Genomic DNA, 25,943 nt, shown 5'->3' on the forward strand with positions numbered 1-25,943 from the left:
TATGTAGGTTAGAGGGTAAGTTAAAAAAAAAGGAAATATTAAGGGCTTGCAAAGTGACTGGCCCTAAGGAAGTATAAGCCAATCCAAAGGAACACATTTTTGTAATTTCTTTCTAACACTGATCTTTGATGCCTAGGGTATTGTAAGTACTGGCAAACACTGAAAATTGAAAGAAAACTATGGACATCCCAAGAGAGAGATACATCCAGTCTCTTACACAAAATAGGTTTGAATACAGTTTCCTAGGTTTGAAGAATCCCTTGAAGTCTCAGAATAAAACATCTTGGCAGCAAATAACAGCTATTTCTAATATCTGTAGAGCTAGTAAGTGGAGTAGTGGAGAACTGAACCCCAGCATTCCGAGACCAGCAACTACGCTGCTAACTATTACCTCACTACTCATCAGGGTTCATCCCCCATAACCTGTTAGTCCTAACAGCTGCTGGGGTTATCAGGAGAGAGGAGAAGCTAACATGCAACAGTGATCTCCTTCCACAATTCTGAGATTTGTCTCATCTAATGATCTTATCTTCTTCTTATTGGTTTTAGCTTCTTTTGATAGATAATATATATCCAGTAGCAGTGAGCCTATGCAGTGGTATATCCCAAAGCTCCTGAAAACTTAGTTCCAGATATTGCTTTCTATTCCATTATACAACAATCATTAAAGTAAATCCTAAGAACATAAATATTATTTAACCAATATTTATTGAGTGAAACATAAATGTTAACTTATTTAACCAATATTTATTGAGTTTCTACTCAATAGATACAGGGGATACAATAGTGAACAAAACAGACAAAACTCTTAGTCCCTTATGGAACTTATATTTTAGTGGAGGACATAGACAATAAACAAGAAAAGTAAAATATGTTAATATATTAGTGATAACTGTTAAAGTGAAAAATAAAGAAAAGGAGAAGAATATGAAATGGTAGATCTTCTAGATTGGTAAGAGTTGAAATTTAGATAGAAAGAACTCAAAAGTGAATATCCATATAAAATAATTGATGATAAAATGAGCCTAGTATAATGTGAATTTGCCATCAAAAGTATTGCCTATCTTTGATAACCCTGATATCAGCATAAGTACCACCCAACAAGCATCACTATCAAAAGTCTTTGCCTTTTATGAGCAATTGCACAGGAGCAACATTTCCAAGAACATACAATATTTTGTTCATTGTAAAATGAGATAATCAGCCATTGTTGATCCTGCTGAAGTCATGAGAAAAAAAGTCAGAAGGAAGCAAGGGACTCAGAAGAGTGTCCCACTTCCATGAAAGGTAAACTAGCAGTTACAAGCATGGTCTAGGAGGCAGGAAGCCTGAGTTTAAGTCTCAGCTCTGGCACTTCTTATCTGTGTGAGTTTAGTTAAGGTAGCATGTCTTCTAAGCTCTTGTTTGTTCAAATCCATAATAAGAAAGATTGTAGCACTTTCCTCATACGTATGTTTTTCGGGATGATTAAATGAGATTGTGTATATAGTGTGTATATACCCTGACCCCACATAAAGTGCATCATAAATGGCAGCTGTTACTATTGTAATGATTATAAGCTGTGCAACTTTGAGCAAGTCATGATACTCCTGAGTTTCAGTTAATGATAACCTTGCCTTTAATAATTTGACTAGATATCAAATAAGAGAGTGTACGTAAATATCTCTTTAAAGCGAAGTATGCAATACTTATATAAAGTACTACTACTCTAATTGTTGGTCGATATATGATTCTAAAACTCCCCTGCCCAGAAAGAGAAGGAGAAAAAAAACACAGAAAAAACTGCCTCTTTTGACTGCTGCAATATCCTTTGAGATAACTAATAACATCCTAAAAACGTACAGTGTAAAATGTTTACCTATACTCATATCAGTTTTATAAAATGATTGATTTTTTTAAAGTGTCATCTGAACTTGATGTAACAGATACTGTATTCATACACTGACACAAATAATAATAAAAAATGGACAAAATACATGAAATAAGAGTTTCAAGACATTGCACAGCAGGTCTTCAATGACAGCGATCTTTGGTTAGTGGCACATAAATGATGAGAACCTACAATTACCTCAGCTTACTGCCTTGAGACAGTGTCTCGGCTTCAGCAACAGAAATGGGAATCTAGGCAGATCACAGTGGAATCCATGGATTGAGATGATGGAGCTGAGTGTCTGGGGAGATCAAGGCAGCTGGAGTTTGGTGGACAGAGTGCTGGAGAAGAGAAAGTTGCACCGAAAGAACTCAGTTTATATTAGGTACTGATCAGCGCATAGGTGTGAGAAAGTGACCCAAGTCAAGGAAAGAACCATCAGAAAGATTAGTGAGGTCTCATCAACCGGTGCTCACTTAGGACCAGCAATAGTGCCTGTGCTCTCCAGCTAGACTGATTCATGGGGCATAGGATAGAGTAAATATTGAGAAAATATATAATACACTTGTAAATAACCCATGGATCAAAGAAGAGGTTCAAAATGAAATTAATGACATTTTAAACTGAATGAAAATGAAAATACAGTATATCAAAGTTTGCAGTGCCACTAAATCAATACTTAGGGAGAATCTATAGCAGTGAACATCTATTTTAGAAAGAAGAAAATAAGAAAGATCCAAAATCCAGGACTTCGGCTTTCACCTTCAGAAACTAGAAAAAAAGGAGGAGAGTAAACCCAAATATGTAAGAGAAAGGAAATAATGAAAATCAAAGCAGAAATTATGAAATATAAAATAGAAAATGTTTAGATAAAAACAATAAAACCAAAAACTGTTTCCTTGAATCAATAAAACTGATAAATTTCTAGCTAAACTTAATAGGAAATATAAACAAAAGACATAAATTACCAATATTAGGAATGAGAGAGGTGACATCATTATGGATGCTACAGATATTTAAAGGATTATGAAGTAATATTTTAACAGCATTATGCCAATAAACTTGACAACTTTATAAAATAGACAAATTCCTTATAAGACACAAACTATCAAAGCTCACAAGAAGAAATAGATCAATCGAATAGCCCTATATATAGTGAAGAAATGAAATTTGTAGTTTAAAATATACTTTTCACAAAGGATACTCCATTGTCAGATGACTTCACTGGTAGATTCTTCCAAATGTTTTGAGTAGAAATAAGAATAATTCTATACACCTGTCCAGAAAATTGAAGAGGAGAGAATACCTCCCAACTCATTCTATGAGGTCAGCATTGCTCAAATAGCAAAAGTTGACAGACATTACAAGAATGGAAAACTACAAATAATTATCCTTCAGAAACATAGATGTAAGAATTCTAGATAAAACCTTATCAAATCAATCTTTTCAATATGTAAAATGAAAATATCTCATGACTAATGACTGAGTGAGGTTCACTCCAGGAATGGAAGGCTGATCTCACATTCAAAAATCAATCAATGTAATTCATCATGTTAACAAACCAAAAAGGAAAAAAAAAAAAAAAATCAAATGATCATCTGAATAAAGGCAAGAAAATTATTTGACAAAACAAAAATTTTACTCATAACTGAAAAACAAAATGAGCAAAAGCAAGAAAAAAGCCCAGAGCAATCTAATTATAGCAGAGAATGTCCTCAACCGAATAAAGGGCTTGTAACTAAAAGCCTACATCATATTTAATATTAAAGGACTAATGTTTTCTTCTTAAGATCAGGAAAAGACAAGGATGTTGCCTTTTACTACTTCTACTTAACATTATAGTGGTTTTACCAGTGCAACAAGGTAAAAACAATGAATAAAGCTATCCATATTGTAAAGAAGAAAGTAAGACTGTCACTCCAGATGACGTGGTTGTCTAGAAAATTCAACGGAATCTATAAAAACAGGCTACTAAAACAAGCAAGTGATCTCATCCAGTTTGCAGGATACAAGAATAGCATACAAAAATCAGCTGTATTCCTATATATTAGCAGCAAACAAGAAATTAAAATAAAAACTCATTTAAAATAGAACCAAAAATATGAAATAGGGATAAATCTGACAAAAGATATACAAAGACCTCTACTCTGATAATACAATATATTGCTGAAAGAGATTAAAGATCTAAATAAAGGGAGAGCTATACATATTTAATAATTAGAAGACTTAATATATTAAGATGTCAATTCTCCCCATATCAATATAGATTCAATGCAATACTAATCCCAGTGGGCCTTTTTTTTTTCTTTCTAGAAATTGTCAAGCTAATTATAAAGTCCATCTGCAAATTCAAAAGATATAGAAAAACCAAAAAAGCTTTGACAAAGAAAAAAGTTAGGAAACTAACAGTATATGTTCAAATATGTATTATAAAGTTACAGTAACAAAGACTGTGTAGTATTGGCTTAAAGACAAAACAAAGTTGAAAATCAGGAAATATACCCACACAACTGATTTTAATGAAATATGCAAAGGCTATTCAGTAGAACAGAGATAGTATTTCAATAAATAGTGCTGGTACAACTGGGTATCCATTTGGACAAACATATATTAAATACCTACCTCGTGCAATGTAAAAAGCTAATTCAAAATGTGAAATCTACAGTTATAATATTCTAAAAGAAAACGCTGGAGGAAACTTTTGTGAGCTTGGATTAGGCAATGCAGAAAAGCACAAATTGATAAAATGGACTTTATCAAAATGGAAAAATTTTGTTCTTCAAAGCCACTGTTAAGAGATTGAAAAGATAAGTCACAGACAGGAAGAAACTGCTAAACCATACATGTGATAATAGACTTGTATTCAGAAAAAAGAAAGAAAATAAAAACTCTCCAAAGTCAGTAATAAGAAAAAATTAACTGAATAAAAAAATCACTCAAAGATTTGAATAGACACTTCACTACAGATGACGTATTGATAAGAAATAAGCACTTGAGAAAATCCTTAATATTATTAGTTAGAAAAATGAAATTAAAACCATAAGGAGATAACCCTATACATTTATCAGAATGACAAAAATTAAAAATGACTATGTTGGTGAGGATGTCAAAGAACTGCACATGCAATGAAGATGAGAATATAAAATGGTACCATAATGCTGCAAAATAGTGTTACTATTTGTTAAGCAATACCTAGGTATGTACCCAAGGGAAAGGAAAGCATGTGTCTATAAGACGTGTGTACTAATGTTAAAAGCAGTTTTATTGGAAATAACCACAAGCCAGACATAAGCCAAATGTCCATCAAAGAGTGAATGGGTAAACTACGGTTTGTCCACACACGGAATGCTACTACTGAAAAAAAAGAAAGGGATTATTGCTACATCCTACCATATTGTGAATTTTGAAATAATTACAGTGAATGAAACGTGCTTAACAAAACGATAACATACTATATGAGTCAATTTGTTATCCATAAAATTTTAGTTCAATGCAAACTAATTTATAAGTGACAAAAAGCAAATAAATTATCTATAGACAGGAGATTGGAGTGGGAGACAAGGATTGGAAGGAGGGATTTCAAGAAGGTTTATGAAAACATTTGGGGATAATGTATATATTCATTACCTCGATTGTGGTGATAACCTCACAGACATCACACATGCCAAAACTTAACGTATGGTACAATTTAAGTATATGCAGTTTAATATATGTAAATTATACTTTAATGAAGCTGTTAAAACATTAAAGCACGCCTGGGGAAACACACACACACACACACACACACACACACACACACACACACACACACTGCAGGAATCATCAAAGGGAAATAAATGAAGGAAAAATGTAATTGGTTGTATCTTCAACTGTAGACCTGTACACTTTAGTTCAGAATCTCAATATGTCTTAGACTATATACTTTATTCTTTTATCATTTATTTTTCTTCTTATTGTACTGTTTTTTTTAATTAGTTTCAGGTGTATAAAACAATGTAATAGTTAGACATTTCATACCTCACAAAGTGACCCTCCTCCCCCAATCTGTTGCCCCTCTGACATAGTATGTATCTATTACCCTACTGATCTGATTGTAACAATCTACCTCTCAGGACATATGTGTGGATTAAATGAGATAATACTTTTTGAAGTTTTTAAAAACTGTACTATACTATGGAAATATTAACTTTATTATTATCATTGCCCTTACAAAGAAGCTTTTTTTGTCAATAATCAATATTTTAATTGGCAGGATGGAATTTAAATGCTACAATTTTCTTTCACTTTAAAATCATAGTGATAACAACAGTATATTAATCTGAAGGATATAACCAAGTGAAAAGCCTTATGATCTGACATTTCCAAATTGCACAAGCGATGATGTCAAAAAGAAATGGGAGCCAGCATCATAAATAATGGAAAAATAAAAGGCAAACGTTTTTATTGAACAGAATAGTATGGTAAATGAGGCAAAGAAGCATGTAGACTTTTGAGGATTGTAGTATCAAGTTTTTTTTAAGTATTTAAAGAAGTAAAGAACTTTCTAGAAATGTCCACGAAATTCAAATTTTGACGAGTGGAAATATCAATTATAACAATTTGTTAGAAATAAATTTAGACAAAAGTTTAGTTATTTCTTTTAGAACTCTTTAAAAACTTAGTTCATACAAATATGAGCATAATGGATTGTTTGTTTCTGTTTAGAACTTTACTGTTTTTGTTTTATTTGTTTATAATAAAAACTAGACTGTAATAGAAAATGTCAGTTAAGTGAACTTAATCTAACAAAGTTCATATTACCCACAGTTTTGGGGGAGCTGGTTTTCTGGAACAGTTTTCTTTAAATATGAGAAAACACTCTTATAATGTTTATACATAGATTTCTTAGCCTACATTTTTCCAACTTTATTGAAGTGTAATTGACCAGTAAAAATTTTATTTATTTGAGGTTTACAACATGATGATTTTATATATATGTATATAGTGATTTTATATATATATGTGTGTGTGTGTGTGTGTGTGTGTGTGCAATGATTACCACAGTCAACCTAATTAATATCCATCACCTCAGATAGTCGGTGTTTTTTTTTTTGTTTGTTTGTTTGTTTGTTTTTTGTTTTTTTGGTGAGAATATTTAAGACCTACTCTCAGCAAATTTCAAGTTCTAGGAATATCTTTTTTTTGTGCTTTGATTTGTTGCATTTTGTTTTATTGCGACTCACAGATACTGCTTTTTTTACAAATTGAAGTTTTGTGTCAGCTTTGCACAGAGCAAGTTTATTGGCACCATTTTCCCAATAGGCTCAGAAAATGGTTAGTAGTTTTTAGCAATACAGGATTTTTTAATTAAGGTATGCACGTTGTTTTTTTAAGACATATGCTATTGCCAACTTAATAGACAGTAGTTTAATGCAAATATAACTTTTATATGCACTGGGAAAACAAAAAATTCATGTGACTCACTTTATTTTCATAATCACTTGATTATGGTGGTCTGGAACTGAACCTGCAGTATCTTTGAAGTCTGCTAGTATATAATAACAACATTATTAACTATAGTTACAACACTGCACATTAGATCTCAGACCTTATTCATCTTATAACTGAGAGTCTGTTCCATTATTAGCCTTTTTTTAAAAAAAGGCTAAGTGGTCATAACTAAGATCATGTTCATGTATAGCCTCCATAAAGAATATAAACCAGTATTAATGATACAGTTCAGCACACTTCTCTCTGGTTACCTATTTTGTGCAGGGTAATCCTTAAACACATGCAAATGACTTGAATTTTTAGTTTCTGTGCTTTCAATCAGATTTTCTGTTGTCTGGACCACCACCCTACTTTAATTCATTGTTTAAACATGTCTCACTCAATCTCTTTATTCTTTGTTTAGTTGAAATCACAGAATAAAATATTTCTAGGTAAAAGGTACGTAAGATTATTTCTAAAGACTGTTACATCCATTGTATATATTTTTAAAACATTGGGTAAGTAGGAGCCATATAATCATATTTAACTAAGATGTCCATAGAAGACTCTGTTTCTCCGTATAAATGTGTTAGAATTTTATTTTGAATGTTAACTAAAATAAATAACTGATTTCATATTCTCCCTTAGAAAAAAACAAAACAAACGGGAAAATTAGACATTAATCAAAATTTAAGAGAATGTTAGGAAACATTAGCAGAACTTGTTTTGCTTTTAAAACTATAATAGCCTGAGGCTTGGTAATTTTGGTTACCGCTTCATTAAAACTTTCTGGTTCACCAAACCAAAATACGAGAATAGACATATTGAACGGTTATTGATGTGATGCTTCACCTTGTAAACACACTACATAGAGACATACTGATGTTTTCAGCAATATAAGGCATTGCAGGAGACTTACAGGAGAGGTACACTAGAATTTGTTGTTAATCTTTGGTTCTCTTTTACAGTTAATTATCTCTTAAAGTGATTTTTTTAAAACAATTTTCTTAGATTGTCAGTACCACTCACAATTTAGTGCCTTCTTGAACCAATAACATTTCATGGCTCTTTCTCATGCCTCACAAAGTCTTATCATATGAGTGTTTTTGTAGAGAATATAAACATATGTTATATTTATCCGTCTGCAAATACAGTCATCTAATGTCTAACCTATTCTATCTACTCTTTTTCTGTTTATTTTGTCAATTTATCTATCTATCTATAATCTATCTATCTATAATCTATCTAAATTTGTGTATGTGAGTCTGTGTGAGTGTGAATAATTAAATATGAAAACATAGAATGTAAGTCTCTAGTAGTAGTTATTGTAAAGTATATAATGTGACAATAAATATATGAATTTAAAGTTTACAGCATAAATGGTCTGTATTGCAAATGAATGCTGAGTAGTACTCACCAGACATCCTGACAGAGTTGGGACTCAGATGATTAACATAATTAGGGAATAATGAAATACTTAGAGATGGATAGGAATTAAATACATAACAAGATAAAGATATGGAATGAAAATTGTATAAAAATAATAATGTGTGAAATATACATTGTTCTTTCCATTAACATATAAAGCAGAAGTGAATGATAATTTTAAAAGATTTATCCAGAAATATATACATTGGAAATACATTTTATTGGAAGATCACTAAGTTTTCTTTCTCATTCTTGAATTAAACCATCAAATAGAAATAAAGATTCTTGGAAGAGGAACTTCATTTCTGAACTATGATAAAAACAAAAATTTTAATGTTGTTCTTTAAAAAAAGAAAAAAGTCATATTTCAAACATACTGAACAGAATTTCCCTGTATATAGCAATAAGACGGATATACCTGGCTTTTTAGTGAATTTCAGTACAATTAGAAACTAAGAATCTTTATTAGAAATATATATCTTACATGTCACCTTTGAGAAACAAACTCCAATTCTGTGACTGTTTTCTGACTCTTCTCTGCTAATATGCACAGATACCCCATATGCACAAACATTTGCTAGAAAATTCTTTATGATCCTCTGATCCTAAATATAAAGGACCTCAATTTAACTGTCTACGGCAACAAAAAGAGCTATATGAACAATGTTAATGTGCTCAGAATTAATTGTACAGCAAACTTTGACAGCTTCTGTCATGGCCAAAATTTACTACAGCCTCCCATGTTGTATATTTAATCATACAAAATGGTGCTGAGAATTAAGGCAATTATCCTGCTTATTTACATTTGAAATGTACCTAACACATTCCCATGCAATGGTTAACTTTCTCTTTGTAGCTAAATATGTGCTCCCTTGTATTGACATTAAACTATTTCTTTTATAAATTAAGGTTCCATTTATTTTTGTTATGGAAAGGGAAAGTTAAAGTAAATAACTTCCACAATTATTTCTAGTTTTGAAATTTTAAGAATTATTTATACATACTGGGTTTGATTAAATGAGGTATAGCTGCCAATGAATTCAAATACAATTTGCAAAAAAATTAGTTCACAGAATTTACTAATTAAATTAAAAATATTTGTTAGTAGTTGGTTATAAAGAGATTGACAACAGTCAAAATAGACAACAGTCCCTAGTCTCATGAGCTTATGCTGGAGAGAGATAAACAATAAATGAGTAAACAGGAGAATTGGTCTGTTAATTTCAGATAAAGTGCTTTGAGGAAAATAAAATTTTCTTCACTGCATTACCTTAGAGTGCTCAGGGAAGATCTCTAGGAAAGCATTTTAGCTGAGCTCAAACTGACAGGAAGAATCCAGCTGTTTGTTCAAGGCTTTGTAGCCAGAGCCTTCAAGATAGAGTATCATGCAATATAGTGTAAATGCAAAAGGCCTTAGGCAAAAAGGAAATGATGAGCTGAATTGTCTCATTCCAAGTCTATAGGAGTACAAATATCCTAAAGCGTTTAGAGAGGGAAACTTTCTTATTCAAAGTTTATGATATTATTCGTTCTCTCAGGAAAGTATTTAATTGATTGATTTATTCAGCAAATAGTGAATATGCACTTACTATAATGCCAAGTACGGTGCTAGGAACTAGAGATGTAGAAATGAACAAAACAGGCTAGACCATGCTCTCTAGTTTATTTTTTGATGAGATTTTACATTTGAATAGCACTTCAGAGAATTCTTTTACACATAATATCATCATGGACGTCACCATGGAGTAAATAATATGAGCATAAAAAGAAAACATAAATTTGTTTTCTTTTTTTTGGTCTTTAATGCATTCTGTATTGTTTGCATTATACTTTAGATTACCTCTGTATAGGCATCAATCTCCCTTCATTTTACCCATCAATAAATGTACATATTTATATACATATACTTAGACCTGCACTAGACACTCTGAATGGTATGTATATAAAATATGGCTCTTGATCTCAATCAGTTTGGAGTACAATGGGGCCTAGGTGTCGTTTTAAGTGCATATAAAGTTCATTATGTTCAAAGGATGAAAAGATCTCTGTGGTCTACGATAGCCAGGGAAGAATTTATAAATTAAAAATCGAAGGGTCTTGTAAACGGTAGCAGAGAAATGGGGCTAGAAATAGGTGAGCTCTCAGTTTACAATCCGTACTTCCTCCTTTGTGCTTTAAGACATATCTACATTTAGGCCAGATTATCTACTCCCCCCACTCCACCACCGCCACTATTTTATTTCTTCTCGAAAATTACATGAATGAAGTATCACTAAACCATTAAATATGTATTTTACAGAAGTCGGATTCAACTGAAAGAGTTAATGAAGTATCCAAGAAATTGAATCTACTATTTTTTATTATATATACCGATATTTGATCCCTTAAAGATTTCTAGGACAAAATTCCAAAACTGCTGTTATTATATATGTGTATTCAGTTAGGAAACCTTGTGCACTCTGCTAGTCAAAATTAATACATTCAAAATTGAATTCATATACTTTTTATTAAAGAGCCTAATATAAATCTCTATGGTAACTACTGCAATAAAGGTGCAACTTCTTAATCTATGATTATACTGTCACACTTACTGATGTCTATCTTAAGTACATGACTACCAATAGTTTCACTGTTGTTCTAGTCAACCAGAAAAAGGAAACCTATTATGAGATTTATTAAAATAAGGCTGAATGGTTTCAGCAATAATGGATTCTAGATACTAGGAGTAATCCTTTTGAGGCTGTGAGATAATGTTGAGGGAAGGCTTTGATCCATCTGTTCAGAATTGAATATTAACTACCAATAACAGTGTGTTTGAAGTGTTATTGAAAAGGTAACTGTAGATTTTTAATAGATTTGCTAAATTATCCTTAAAAAAGGGTAAAATGGATCAAATATATGGTGATGGAAGAACTGACTTTGGGTGCTGAACACACAACGTAATGTACAGATAATGTGTTAAAGAATTCTACACCTATGTAACTTTAACAATTGTCACCCCAATAAACTTTAATTAAAAAATAAATCTATGTTAATTTTCACTACATCTGCAAATATTCAAACTTGATTAATTAACAATTCCTAAAAAAAATTTTAATCAAATCTAGCCATTGGTATATACTGCAAATATGATAAAATTGCTAACAAAATTTTGGTGTAGAATTATTAGCACTTCTCTACTGCCATGCTGATGTGCCTGAAAACTAAAATGTTTTTGCATACACTACTCAATTGTCAAAGATTTGATTACACTTGTCTACTCATTTCATTACTTTATAGTTCAGCAATACACAATCTTAATCTTGTGTTTTTTTTTTATTTTAATGTCAACCAAGTTTTTTATTTACATTTTAAAAATCTATATTTTCATTGGTCAACCAACTATATATATTCTGTATTTTTAACTGGTCAAAGCTGTATGGGTTTGAGCAATCATAGCTTCTGAGATTCCTGAACTAAGATAAGAATCTATAAATAAACTGTTCAAGGGCAAAGTGTTCTCCATTAATCCTGTAACGATGTATTTAAATAGTAATTAGCCCTGATAAAAGAGTCGTGCTCCTTCATTATTTATCAGGCCCTGCAGGAGGAGACCCCAGAAACTATAAACTTTTTTTGTTGTTTCATATTTAAGGAACAGAATGGAAACTCCTGACTCTTTAAGGTCATGGGAAGTTAAAGGTGTACCTGAGGAAGTTGGAAATGTTACAGAGTTGTTGAGGCAAAGTATAATGAAGGTGACAGATTTGAGAGTTAGCTTTACAGAATTTATAATTAAATGAGCTTATAAGAATGGATGCATTTGCCAAGGGAATAAAAAAGTAAAAAGGCAGAACAGAATAGCAAGGCATGTCCTTAGGTAGCACCTACATTGAGGGGTGGAAAATAAAAGAGAAAGTGAATGCTAAGTCAAAGCTGTCAGGAAAGAACAAATATATGTCACAAAAACTTAGAAAGATAACGGTGATCGTCAACAGTGTCAAATGCTGCAGAGAAGTAAGGAAATAAGAATAATGACAGCTCATAAAAAGCTTCACGAGAAGTTTCAGATGATAGAATCGAGGTATTAGAATATAAGGTGTTAAGAAAATTGGATTGTGAAACTATGTAGAGAAAAGAAAAACTTTTTTAAGAAGTTTCCCAGCAAGTAGGAAAGAAATGCTTAGTAACTTAAAGGGTAAATATGATCAAAGCAATTATTTCATATTTGCTATTCTTTTATTTTGTCAGGGGGGAATGAAATCAGATAAAAGCTGATAGGAAGGATTCAAACCCCTAGGTGATATTGGGGAAAAAAAAGAGGAAGGGATAATTGATGAGGTAAATACCTGTAGGTGTTGGAGAGTATTATAGGGATAATAAAGTACATCCGTGTAACACGGATGTTTTAGTTTACAATGTAGTATTAAACTCATCATTCCATTACGTTCTTACCAGAGCACTGGATGAGTTGCTATTACTGTCTTATTCTATAACTAAAAAGTCTTTAGTCTCAAAGAAACTTAAGTCACATGGCTAGAGATTGGCAGGGCTGAACATCAAACTCACATCCTCTGCTGTCAGTCTACTGCTCCTCTAGGCTGAGTTCAGGATCCCAAGGACAGGTTTTATCTTTGGACAAGAGAGTTGACTCTCTTTCCTAAATTCGAAAGAACAAACTAAGGCAATACAGATGATTCAAGGAGGAAATTAATAGAAAGTCAGGTCAGTTGTTCTTGAACTCAAAAGTGGAAAGCAAAAGATTATCTACAGAGAGGATGGAACTGATATTAGGGCTTGATAAAAGGAGCGAGTTTGGGATTAAACATAGCTTCTTCATCAAGCATTTAAATGAGCATTGGTGTTCTGTATTAAACAACCTCTAAATGTCACAAGAATGACATCTTGCAATTCTAATGAAACAGATGATCTGGAGAAATCAGCTTTGCACTGCGCTCTCTTTGTTTGTGACTGATAAGTGAGCAAAGTTAAAATGCTAAATGTTTCTATTTCATGTTTCTTTACTCTTCTGCTAAAGTATAATGTAACCTACATTGATTACTACCAATTTATTTTTTAAAAAATCAAAATCTGTCAAAACAGTGGATTACCTTCTCTCGCAGTGGGTTTTGTGGGTTTTGTGCATATTTGTAATGAGCGTTTAAGGTGACATTAACATAGATATTTTTATATGTTTTGCATTCATCTCACTAGGCATTTTACAGCAGAAAAGATGCCGATAAGATGATTTTTGGAAGGGAATCATAGTTTTCCATCGATAGCATTAAAGTTTTATATGTGATCTCTAGGGAGAGTACTTATGTGAAGCAAAATTTATAGCTTCCTATAAAAATATCTCATGTTCTTGACAAGAAACAAAATGTCTCTAGCTGATTAAAAACTAGGAAAATAAAACTCTGTCCATGAAGGGATTATGGTTGAGCAGAGTACCTCTTAAAACAGTCCTTTTCTTGTAGATATGAGAGACTACTCTTCAACTGGCAAATGCAAACCAGTGAATAGACTTGAATAAGCCCGGTTCTAACACACACAAATGGACTGACTGTGAGATACTTGAAGACAGTATCTTTTATTTTATCATTTTTTTCTATATATTCCAGAGCCCAACACAGTGCCTGACACAAAATCAATGGCTAGTATATATTTACTGCATAGATGGCTGCCAAAGCCTGAAGGAGAGTGCTGGAAAGGGGGGAGGTAATTTCCTCTCCTCAAATTTATCGTGGTGACTTATATTTGAAAAGCATTTGACCAATTTGCAAGTTACATAGGACATTTAATTTAAAAGAAAATGCTATAGATGCAATCAGATGAGGTGGACAGTTTACAAATGAGCAAATTGATAACTGAAGTATGACTCTTTCTGAGGTATCAGTTTTCTTCCTTTACCACATCCAGATTCTTTTTAAGTATGTCTGGCATCCATAAAGGAGCAGGAGATGTTGTCACATGCTACAGCTGGGTACACAGGTGGTCTACTGATATTCAAAGAGGACGGTTCTGGCAGGAATTCCAGGACTGCATCACACAGCTGTCATGAGCTGCTCTGTGGCCAGAAGCAGCAGATATTACTGATATCTGACAGGTGGTCAGATCATCAGACACGAGAGAACAGCAATGCAAAATGCAAAATATATGACCGAGATATCATTTAATAAATCAAAGACCCTTTCCAAACATTTCTCAAAAATTTAATCTACACACAGTTCTTTCACAGGTGAGATTTATTTGTAATATTAACTATAAAATGAAGAAAGCACAATTTTTAAAATTCTACTTTTGTCTCAGCTAATGTTCCCCTTAAATGTACTGAAGATATTTCAAAACCATTATTTGTCAAACATTAAGATTGTTGATTATTGAAAGCTGAGAAAGTATGATTGTCTCACATATTAGTTTTTGTGTTCTTTTTTTACATAATTATCTGCTTGAGACAATCTATGTTAATAAAAAGCAATACTTTTTGTAAATATGAAAAGCTAGATGTGAATTTTCTTAAGCAGAACCACCTTATATTTATGCAGGATTTTCAATATCCGGTAAAGAGCTTCCTCGTTTCTTGTCTGCTATATTAATACGTGTTATTTAAGCAGAAGATAGAAGATTTGCCATAACACAAATAGGATTATGTGTTGAGCTGTTATCTAAAGGGGGATTGGGAATTTCTACAATATCACCAGTCCTGATAAGATACGGAATAATGACAGGTAACAATCGTCCTGGTGCTGGGAAACAAAGTGGACATAATGTGTGACAATTCTGAAGGTTGGAAAGCTCCAAGGAAAAGATAGTTGTTAAGAGGCAAAAGGTGTTAGTAGAATGTACATGTTGGCATGTGTATATTGGAGGTATCGTCACTATGAATTTTAACAACTGAAAATGGGTGTTTGTGTTTGAGAGGAGTGGGAGATGAGGTTAAAAAGACTCTATTTGTGACCACAACCACATCACCATTCCTTTGATACATACTGGCTCCCTTATATACTCTCTCAGTTCCACTTCAAAATAGTTCCGCCCCTTTAAGCCACACTCAATATAAACACACCTTTCCATGCTTTCACTGTTTTCTTCTTCTCTTTTCATTATCCCTCCTCACCATGAAATCCCAAGAGTCACTTGCTAAGTCTTTGGCAAAGGAGAAAGGTGACTGGTTTGGGAGACTTCCCTTAGAGAAACTTATTTCAAGATTAACTTGTGAAGTCCTTTAGAAAATGAGTAGGTATAAAAGGGTCCATTTTGAATTTTGGGCTTTCAGGACATTCATTTCTAAGTTAAGGTGGAAAATACTTTGTAGGGGAAAGTACTTGATAACTGCATATGTTAGAAGCAAATTAACGGGATATATGAAATGATATAGATTCAACTTAGAATTGTCTACATTTAATGCCAATGTAAAAATAAAATCTTCAAATTAACATATGGCTATTTCTTTAAAAAACTGTCTTGAAGAACAAAAGTGCTTTTGTGGTTCCCTTTATTTTTATGACATTTGTGGCCTTTCTAAAATAGGGAAACTTCCAAAACTAAGGGGAAAAACACATTGATTGCCTCAATAAGTTTTACAGTATCATATCTCATACTTTCTCTTGTTCAGAGGATGGTATTTTTACCATGTACTTCTAATACACCTAACATATAGTCAGCTTGCCTGAGTAGAAAAATATTGATTATATTTATGAAGAGTTGTATTATTACTATCTGAAAATATCAGCTCTAAAAGAGGTCCTTTACTCTATATGAAGAGATTAATCTGAATGCTAGAGATATTGGAACAAAACAGCCATTATCAACCTCAATTCTTCTTCTTTTACATATGGATTTTCTGAGGACTCTCAAGATTAAATGACTTGTTCCAAATTCTACAATAATTTTATGTTATTTAAAATCCAAAAGCCTGCTTCCCAATTTCAAATCCGATGATTTCTTCTCTTGTTCATAGAAATAGTAATTATATTTTTAAAGCATCAAATTAGTTAAACTACCCAGCAAGACTGTCATTTAGAATTAAAGAATATATAAAAGAGCTTCCCAGACAAAAAAAAAAAAAAAAAAAACTAAAAAAAAAAAAAAAAAAAACTAAAGGAGTTCATCACCATCAAACCAGTATTGCAATAAATGTTAAAGGGACTTCTTGAAGGAGGAGGAGGAGGAAGAGGAGGAGGGGGAGGGGGAGGTGAAAGGAGAAGTAGAAGGAAAAAAGGATAAAAATTATGGGGGGAAAAGAAAAAAACAGTACAGGGAATATATTCAATAATATTGTTATAATTATGATGCATGGTGCCAGGTGGGTACTAGAATTACCAGGGTGATCATTTTGTAAATTATATAAATGTCTAACCACTCTGCTGTGCACCTGAAACTAATATAAAACAATATTGAATGTCAAGTGTAATTGAAAAATAAGAAATATGAATAATAAAATGGCAACACTATATATCTGTCAACAATTACTTTAAATGTTAATGGATTAAATCCTCCAACCAAAAGACAGAGGGTGGCTGAATAGATGTGAAAATAAGACCTTTGCATATGCTGTCTACAAGAGACTCCCTTCAGATCAAAAGACACACAACAGACTGAAAGTAAAGGGGTAGAAAAAAAGATATTTCATTAAAATGAAAATTAAGGAAAAAAAAAGAGCTGAGGTAGCAATACTTATACCAGACAAAATAAACTTTAAAACAAAGGCTATAACAAGAGACAAAAAAAGATCCAGTAATTCCACGTCTGGGTATTTACCTGATGAAACCCAAAACACTAATTTGAATAGACATAAGCATCCATATGTTCATTGCAGCATTATTTACAATAGCCAAGATATGGAAGCAACTTAAGTGTCCATCAATAGAAGAATGGATGAAGAAGTGGCACATATATATAATGGAATATTACTCAGCCATAGAAAAGAAGAAAGTCTTGCCACCTGCAGCAATACGGATGGACCTTGTGCTGAGTGGAGTAAGTCAGACATAGAAAGACAAATGCCATGTGATTTCACATATATGTGGAATCTGAAAAAACAAAATAAATGAACGTTCAAAACTGAAACAAACTCACAGATACAGAGAACATTTTTATGGTTGCCAGAACAGATGGAGGCTGGGGAGATGGGTGAAAAACAAGAGGAGATTAAGAAGCACAAATTGGTTGTTACACAGTAGTCATGGGAATGTAAAGTATAGCATAAAGAAGATAGGCAATTAATACTGTAATAACTATGTATTGTGTCAGATGGGTAGTAGATTTGTTGGGGTGATCACTTTGCGAGTTATATAAATGTCTAATCACGGTCTTGTATATCTGAAACTAATATAATATATCAACAATAATTGAAAAATGAAGTATTCATTTAAAAGCATCCAATTATCAAGTTCTGAATGGTTCCTTACGCATATTGAATTTATTATGATTGCTGCAACTCAGGTGAGCACTTGGAGAGCACAGCGGTTTGATCTATCAGTCTTCATCTTGAGATGTTATAATGATATGAGAATATAACTCCAGCTCTAGAGACCTCTTCAAGAGCACATAAATCTCCCGAATTATACTCTGAAGTAAAAACTAGGCCAAGAGTCAAACCCACAAATTAAAAAGACATTCCCTGATCAAAATGGCTGAGGAATAACTAGCATGTTTCATGTCAAGAATGAATAGAAAATGCTTACTAAAGCCTTCATACCTGCCCTCCCCTTCTGTTTAATTAAAGTTTATTGGGGTGACAACGGTTAGTCAAGTTACATATGTTTCAGGTGTACAATTCTGTGATGCATCATCTGTATATCACATTGTGTGTTCACCACCCAGAGTCAGTTCTCTTTCCGTCACCATATGTTTGATCCCTTTTACCCTCATCTACCAACCTCCCCGCTCCCGCCCCTTTACCCTCTGGTAACCACTAAACTGTTGTCTGTGTCTTTGAGTTTTTGTTTCTTTATTTGTTTGTCTTGTTCATTTGTTGCTTTCAGTTTTATACCTGCCCCTTTTGAATAATGACTTCCATGCCTCTTGTGTTTTTGTCAGCCTATGAAGGATCGCACAGTCTCCAGGATCTCAGTAGAGGCTCTTTTAGACTTTGTTTTTATTGTGAGAATTAAAGGAATTGTCATCAGTCTACTTGAATATGTATAAACAAAGTAGAGAGTCGAAGTGCCGACAGGGATTATTTGAACAAACAACAAATATAGAATGAAATATTTTGAAAATTAAGTCATCAGTATATTGTTTCAGTTTTTCCTTTGCCAGAGATAAGAAAATAAGAACTTTTGTTCCTAATTTATTTTTATGGTAGACACATTTTTGTGTGTATACTGTGTAATTTTCCAGATTTTTCTATATCAATATTAATAGATCAATCATTATGTATTGTGCACCAATATGAGCTAAATATGTTTTAAAACTTTGCAAACACTGATTTAATGTTATACATAAGCTTTAGTTTTTTTTTTCCACTGAATGTGAATTACACCAGTTTCATAAAGTGAAATACAAAATGGTGAAATTCAATTTCGTAGAGTGAATTTAAATTTCATGTGATTTAATTTAATTTTATAAAGTGAAATGTGATGTTTTTCAAAGAGATAATGTGATTAGAGAAATAAGACTAATATATAAATAATATATATGCATAAATACAGAAACATTTCACAAGATGACAAACTATATAGAATTGAGAGCTAAATGGGGTGGGGTGCTGTAGAAGTAAGTAATAAATGCTATGAGTCAGTTAAAACTGAGATCAATGAAAGATAGCATAGTTAAGAACTATTTACCAGAAGAAACATATGTGAGTTGGGCCTAATAGGGAGAACATTATAGATAAGGGAAAGCACATGCATTAATTCTTAATTTTAACTCTCTGAATTATGTCTTATGTCAAGTTATTATATTCCTCTCTATTTCTGTTGCCATCACTCTAGTGGAAGTCATGATTATCTCTTTTCTACATTATTGCAATTAACAAGTCTCCTAATTGCTTCATCCCAATCCATGTTTCACATAAAAGCGAAGTATCGTTATGTGCGCTGGACTGCCTTCATCCTAACAACAACCTTCTGAGGTAGACTCTTCTAGTCTCACATTATTACCTGAAAATTGAGGCACAGAAAAATGAAATACCCGAGTTCACCCTGTTAGTAGGTGGCAGAGCTGGGGTATGATCTCTGGAACTAGAGCCTACACACTCATAATCATTGTGCTATGTGGCCTCCATGGTATATTGTTGTTATTAAGGCCATATTAAACAATGACTTTGTGCCAGACACAGTGTGTGTGTGTGGGAGGGGGTGGGGGATGGGGGTGTAAAGATTAGTATAAAAACAAGCAGCTGCATGAATTTGGCACAACAGCTGTAAAATGAGAAACAATAGTAGCACTAGAACTGAGATTGCAAAGTTGAAGGGTATGAAATCTATGAACCTTAATTAAAATGTCACTGATGTAGGTGCCAAAAATCATGAAAAGAATAATGTATGTTAGATAATTCTCTTCTTGCTGGGGGAAACTATCAAGGAGATAATCAAATGAGCAATGGGCATTTTACATTTTAATTAATAACTTTCTCCATCATCAAAAGACTCTCATAAAAATGTCTGGGAACAAAGACAAATAACAACCTAGCTTCAGTTCTCTGTGGATGAAAGGACAGTTTGTATTTTATACATGGTCAAATTTACTGAAGATAAATATAATGTACAAATATTAATTTAGAAGCCTAGAAAATAATCAGATATGATCGATGATATAAAGTAATTTGGACATCAGGTGTTCAGATGGATGAGACATCATGTTTTATTCAATGTATACTGTTTGTTCAGAGACTGTAAAATAATTTCAGAGAACAAAATGTAGTACTGTAATCGGAAACGAACTGGCTATTCTTTTAAACTCCTCACTGTACCTAACCTCCGAGATGTTGATTTTGTAATTCCAAAAACAGTAAAACTCACTAAGATTTAAATAAAATATTTTTAAGAATCAAGAATAAGCTGCTAAACTATAGATGTTTGTTTCCTGGGCAACAATAAAAGTTAAGTAATATACAGATAACTGTTTAGTTCTTCCCATATAAAGTGTCAGGAACGGTACTTCACACACCTTAGGGTCTTAAGGAGTGGTTATTATTATCCCTATTTTTAAATGGGCAAATTAAGACCTTGAAGACTGAAATAATTTTCACAACTATACATAGGTAGTAAGTAGCAGTCACTAGAAAATTTGTTCATTTATTTCCAAGCCCAACTTCTTAATAACTATGTCATACTCTTCCTTCCTTCATTTATTCTTTCCTTCCTTTCGTCCATCCTTCCAAAATATTTTTTGAAGGTACACTAAGGGAAATTATCATGGTAGTCCTTGGGGTCTCCACTCATTTTGAATTCATTTCACTTTAATATTTAACCATATTGTTTTCTGGGCACTGTATCTATGAAGTACAAAGTAACTAACTGGTAAACAGTTGATGAATTAAATTTTTTTATATTAAGTGGTTATTATGAACAGATATCACTCTAATTAATGCATAATCTTATGTATTCCTACCTTGTTCTGTTCATTTTTATCCAAATTTGGGAAATACAATATGACTTTAATCTACACATTCTATGAGCACAGGCAGCAATGGGAGAAGTACTCCCTTTATCCAGGAGTCAGTAAATGGTAGCTCACAAACAAAACACAGGTCAATAGTCACTGTGTTATGGAAAAGTTACCTCCACTTCTATTATCTATCCTAAATACAGAGGGTGCCAAAATAATGTACACGCATTTTTAAAAAAGAAAACTGTATTAAAATTGTAATATTCAATATATACTGATAACAAAAGGTGAAATCACGTTTAACTTCTGCAATTATAATACAAGGGGTGCTCAAAAATCCAGACACTTCTGATTAAAGCGGACAACTGCTTGAGCAACGTTGACCTAAGTGTCCACTTGTATACATTTTTTTGGCACCTCAGTGTATTTAAGAACTGCCTCCAACTGTAAGGGTCAAAGTTAGGGACAGATTTCCCTTCTGTCTTGTAAATCAACAATCATTATTGCATTATGCCTACACATGTAAACAAAAAATCTTGTTGCAAGTTAGAAGGATAACCAAACCTCAGTACTTTCATATATCCTCATCTTTGCTAATCCCACAGTTTAATTTTTGTCTTCTAGATTTCATGCTTTGTGTAATTTGGGAAGCACTAAAGTCTTGTACAATTGTCTCCAAAGACTACTCCTTCCTTCCCAGGGTCAGTAAATAACTAGACCTATCAATTCTATAGGAACAAGCTGTTCACTAAACCCTAACCCACTTTTAGGATTCTCTCAACCAGAAATGGTGTTCATTTTAACTGGGTCATATTTTTCCTCACACTTGAGGCTTTCCCATGTACTCACACACCACATTCTGCTGTGTTCTGATGGCAGCACTACAGTACAGTACTCTGCTGATTTTATTCCTCAACACATATCCAACAAGGAGTAAAATGTCAGTCTTTCCTTCAATCATCTAGTTCCCCTATATGACTTGGGTGAAGGAAGAAAGACACTCTTCACTCATGTATAATCCATAGAAGATGGGGAAAAATCACCACCACTAACACTACATTCCACACAATAAAGAGATCTTAAATTCCCTCTCAAGTATAACATGTCATATGCTATTTCTTCTGAATCTCGGGCATCTTGCTGAGTGGCCTGGTCATAAAATATCTGAGCGCTTAGCTAAATCATATTTTAAAGAGAGATACAATGTGAGTTTGGTAAGACATTCAAAATCTAAATTGTATTATTTAGCAACATTGTTTTAAACCATCGATCATTTCTAATGTTTATTTGTTGTGCCGTGACCTCCAAAGAACTGCCTCCATTCCCAAGGCATGTAGAACACCAATTGCCTGCCATTCTATTCTACCTAGTTTGATACTAAAAATATTTTGTTTAAAAAATGCAATTTATAATGCCCCGAAAATATGTCTGTTTAAATCTTATCATTTGGTCAAGGATGCCTTTTTTATGTTAATCTCGGTACTTAATTTTGCGTTGTCAATTCTTCCATTCAACCAACATGCAATGACACCTACTCTGCAAAAAGTACCAGACTTAGCTCTAGAGGAAAAACAGTGACTAGACATTTCCACTGCCCTTTCAGAGTCTACATCTAGTTGCGGGAAAATATGCATGGACAAACAAATAAATAAATAAATTGCAGATTGCGATCAGCAATGAAAGAAATTAACAGGGTGCTGATAAAGAAAATAACTGTGGCGGGGCCCTTAAAATATGGCAATTAGGGAAGATCTTTCTGATGAGGTGAGGTTTTAGCTGAGATGAGAAGTATTGGAAAGAGGCCATCAGGTGAAGGGCAGACAGAACTGTATTCCAGGTATATGGAAAACATGTGTTGAGGTTTTGGTGTGTGAAAGCGTATGTTATTTGTTATTCTAGGAAATGGCAGAGGGCCAATACCACCAGTGTATATTGACAGAGGAAGATAATCATATAGGGTCTTAGAGGCCCTGCTAAAGGATTTTGTTTATTTATAGTCACAGTGCAATGAGAAACCATTGAAGGATTTAAGCAGGGATTTAAAATGAAATGATTAAATTTTTAAACGACCACTCTGATTTCTCAGTACAGAACAAACTATAGGACAGCAACAGTGAAATCAGCAAGGCAATTAAGAGTTTGTTGCAATTGACAGACAAGCGATGGTGGTGGTTAGGACCAGGATGGTGGAGATAGGGAGAGACTGATATACTGAAAATTACTTTATGGATAACACCACCAGGATTTGTTAATGGATTACATATAAGTGATGAATGAAAAGGAGAAATTAATGATGACTTCTAGGTTGTTGTTTGTGTGTGTGTGTGTGTGTGTGTGTGTGTGTGTGTGTGTGTTTGTGTGTGTGTGTATGTATGTGTATGGGGCGGGGGAGCGGTTGCACTTCAGTCTTGTTTTTATTTCCCTCTTTGGCTTTGTTTTGTTTTTTGGATTAACCACCTGAGTGAATGGTAGCAGTATTATTGATTGATGATTTTTAAAAATGACTGAAAGAAAAATAAGGCCTGGCTGACAAATTGGGGATGAATCATCAACTTCACTTCAAGCACGTTTATGTGGATGTCTCTCAGATGTGCAAGAGGAGGTATTAAGTAGATGTTCGGACTCATAAATACGGATCCCAGAGGAGAGATCTGGGCTCAGATGTCGCTGTTGAGGTTGTAAGTATTCAGATCATATGTAAAGTAATAAGAACAAAGAAGACTACCTAGTAAAGAGAAAGGCCAGGATTTAAATAGAAATTTAGAATGAAAATATATGAATGGTGAAGTAGTAGAAGGGAAAGCAAGAGGATCCAAAAAAGGGGTCTACCAGATATTCATCATAGGGAAATATTGTGATCTTTACTTCACCATGGCAATTTTGGGGGAGCTGCAGAGATAAACTGTATTTCACAATGAGCATAAAAATGGATAAAATGAGGAAGGGAAACAACATACACGCATACACATTTTATGTTGATTTATGTGAGGAGAAGCCTAAAAAGGTAATATGTTGAATAGGAATGTGGACCAAAGGATGAAGTTTTCACTGTGTTTTATAATGTTTTTGTTTATCTATTTTTAAATCTATTTTGAAGATAGATTTTAGAAGATATGATGTAAAAATAGACATAATCTAGTAATAAGAGAAATTATTGTTATTTCAGGAGATCAAAGAGAGGACCAAAGCACTGATGTCCTCAAGACAGACTTAAGGGATAAGATCTAGATTGACATTCAAGTGTTAATTTGTCTTTGCTAGGAGAAGGGTCAATAGTAGGGAAGAATGTAAAGATGTGTGTAATTACAAGATTTATGGATTTCTTGCTAGAAAGATGCTAAAGTTACCATTTAAACACTTTGATTATTTAAGAATGAGCTATCCTGTCTTTTGAGGGGAATGGTGAATTCCATGCTTTTATATTGCTCCATCATTTCATTGTTGGGTTTGGAAGATCTTCTGTTAGCATTACACTGTTTAGAAAATTAGAAAATGAGAAAGAATAGATTGCATATATAATGTCAAGCCTGTTGACAAATATAACTTGTTATTTAGCATGAGTAATCTGGTAAAAATGAATGTCTCTTATATTACACAAGCCCCACAGCAGCCCTCTAACAATATTTATATTCTAAAATAAATATTAATCGAGGAACCAACTGGAGAAAACTTTTTCTTTAAAGATAAGTATCTCTCCTTAAAATAAGAACAATGTTAGTTATAGTATAAAACCAAATCTTTCCAATTATGTATAATGATAACTATGACTTTTATTTATTGGGTTAAAAACTATATGCATGTGTAATATATTACTTTTATAATAAATATATTAATGTGTTTATATGTATATATGTCATATCTATATATCTATACTATATATAAATACATATATATATATAATATCTATATAAAACACACATATACATATAGTACTAGTATAACCTATGGGTATCCAATGGAATTTAACAGAGATAATGTTTTATGGATACTTAATATGTTGCCTGAACTGCACAGTAAATCTTGGATACCATGAAATATATGGTATGTCTTCCAAGGGATTATATTAGGTTGTGCAAAAGTAATTGCGGTTTTTGCAATTGTTTTTAATCTTTTAAACTGCAATCACTTTTGCACCAACCTAAATAGTTTTAAAGTAGTGAGACTGAAGTGGACATTTGCTTACAATATAGTCAGGTTTTCATAAAAGCATATTTAAAGTGCAAAGTCACACAGGAATAAATCTAAATACTAAAAATAAATGATTTGGAGATGGGCTTTGAAGGATGTATAGATGCTAAACAAAGGAGTCCTAGCACATTTTAATAACAGAAATAACATATCCAAAGGCCTAAGATATAGGAAATATGGACGACTGGAAATAAATGGTCATTTAAAATTCTAGATGGATGCAGTATAGCATATTTTTATTTTTTTAAATCAAACTCAGCTATTGACCATGATTTCTAATGTGTATAAGCTCATTCATTCACAGCAGATTTTGGACACCAAATATCTATTAAACAGCAATTATGTTAACTACTAGACACTGAAGATTAACTAGTCTCCTACAGGCACATGCAAATAATTACATCTTCCTTCCATAATTCTAATGCTACAATATTTAAATATATACACTTCTTCC

At 32.8% G+C, this 25,943-nt stretch overlaps 1 protein-coding gene across 4 annotated transcripts in view; it reads left to right on the forward strand.

The window, feature by feature from the left end:
- The window catches only part of GALNT13 (polypeptide N-acetylgalactosaminyltransferase 13), a 456,823-nt gene that overhangs the window by 278,940 nt on the left and 151,940 nt on the right, over positions 1 to 25,943 (forward strand). The window lies entirely within an intron of this gene.

The sequence above is a fragment of the Rhinolophus hipposideros genome, assembly GCF_964194185.1.
Source record: "Rhinolophus hipposideros genome assembly, chromosome: 6".
Lineage (NCBI taxonomy): Eukaryota > Metazoa > Chordata > Mammalia > Chiroptera > Rhinolophidae > Rhinolophus > Rhinolophus hipposideros.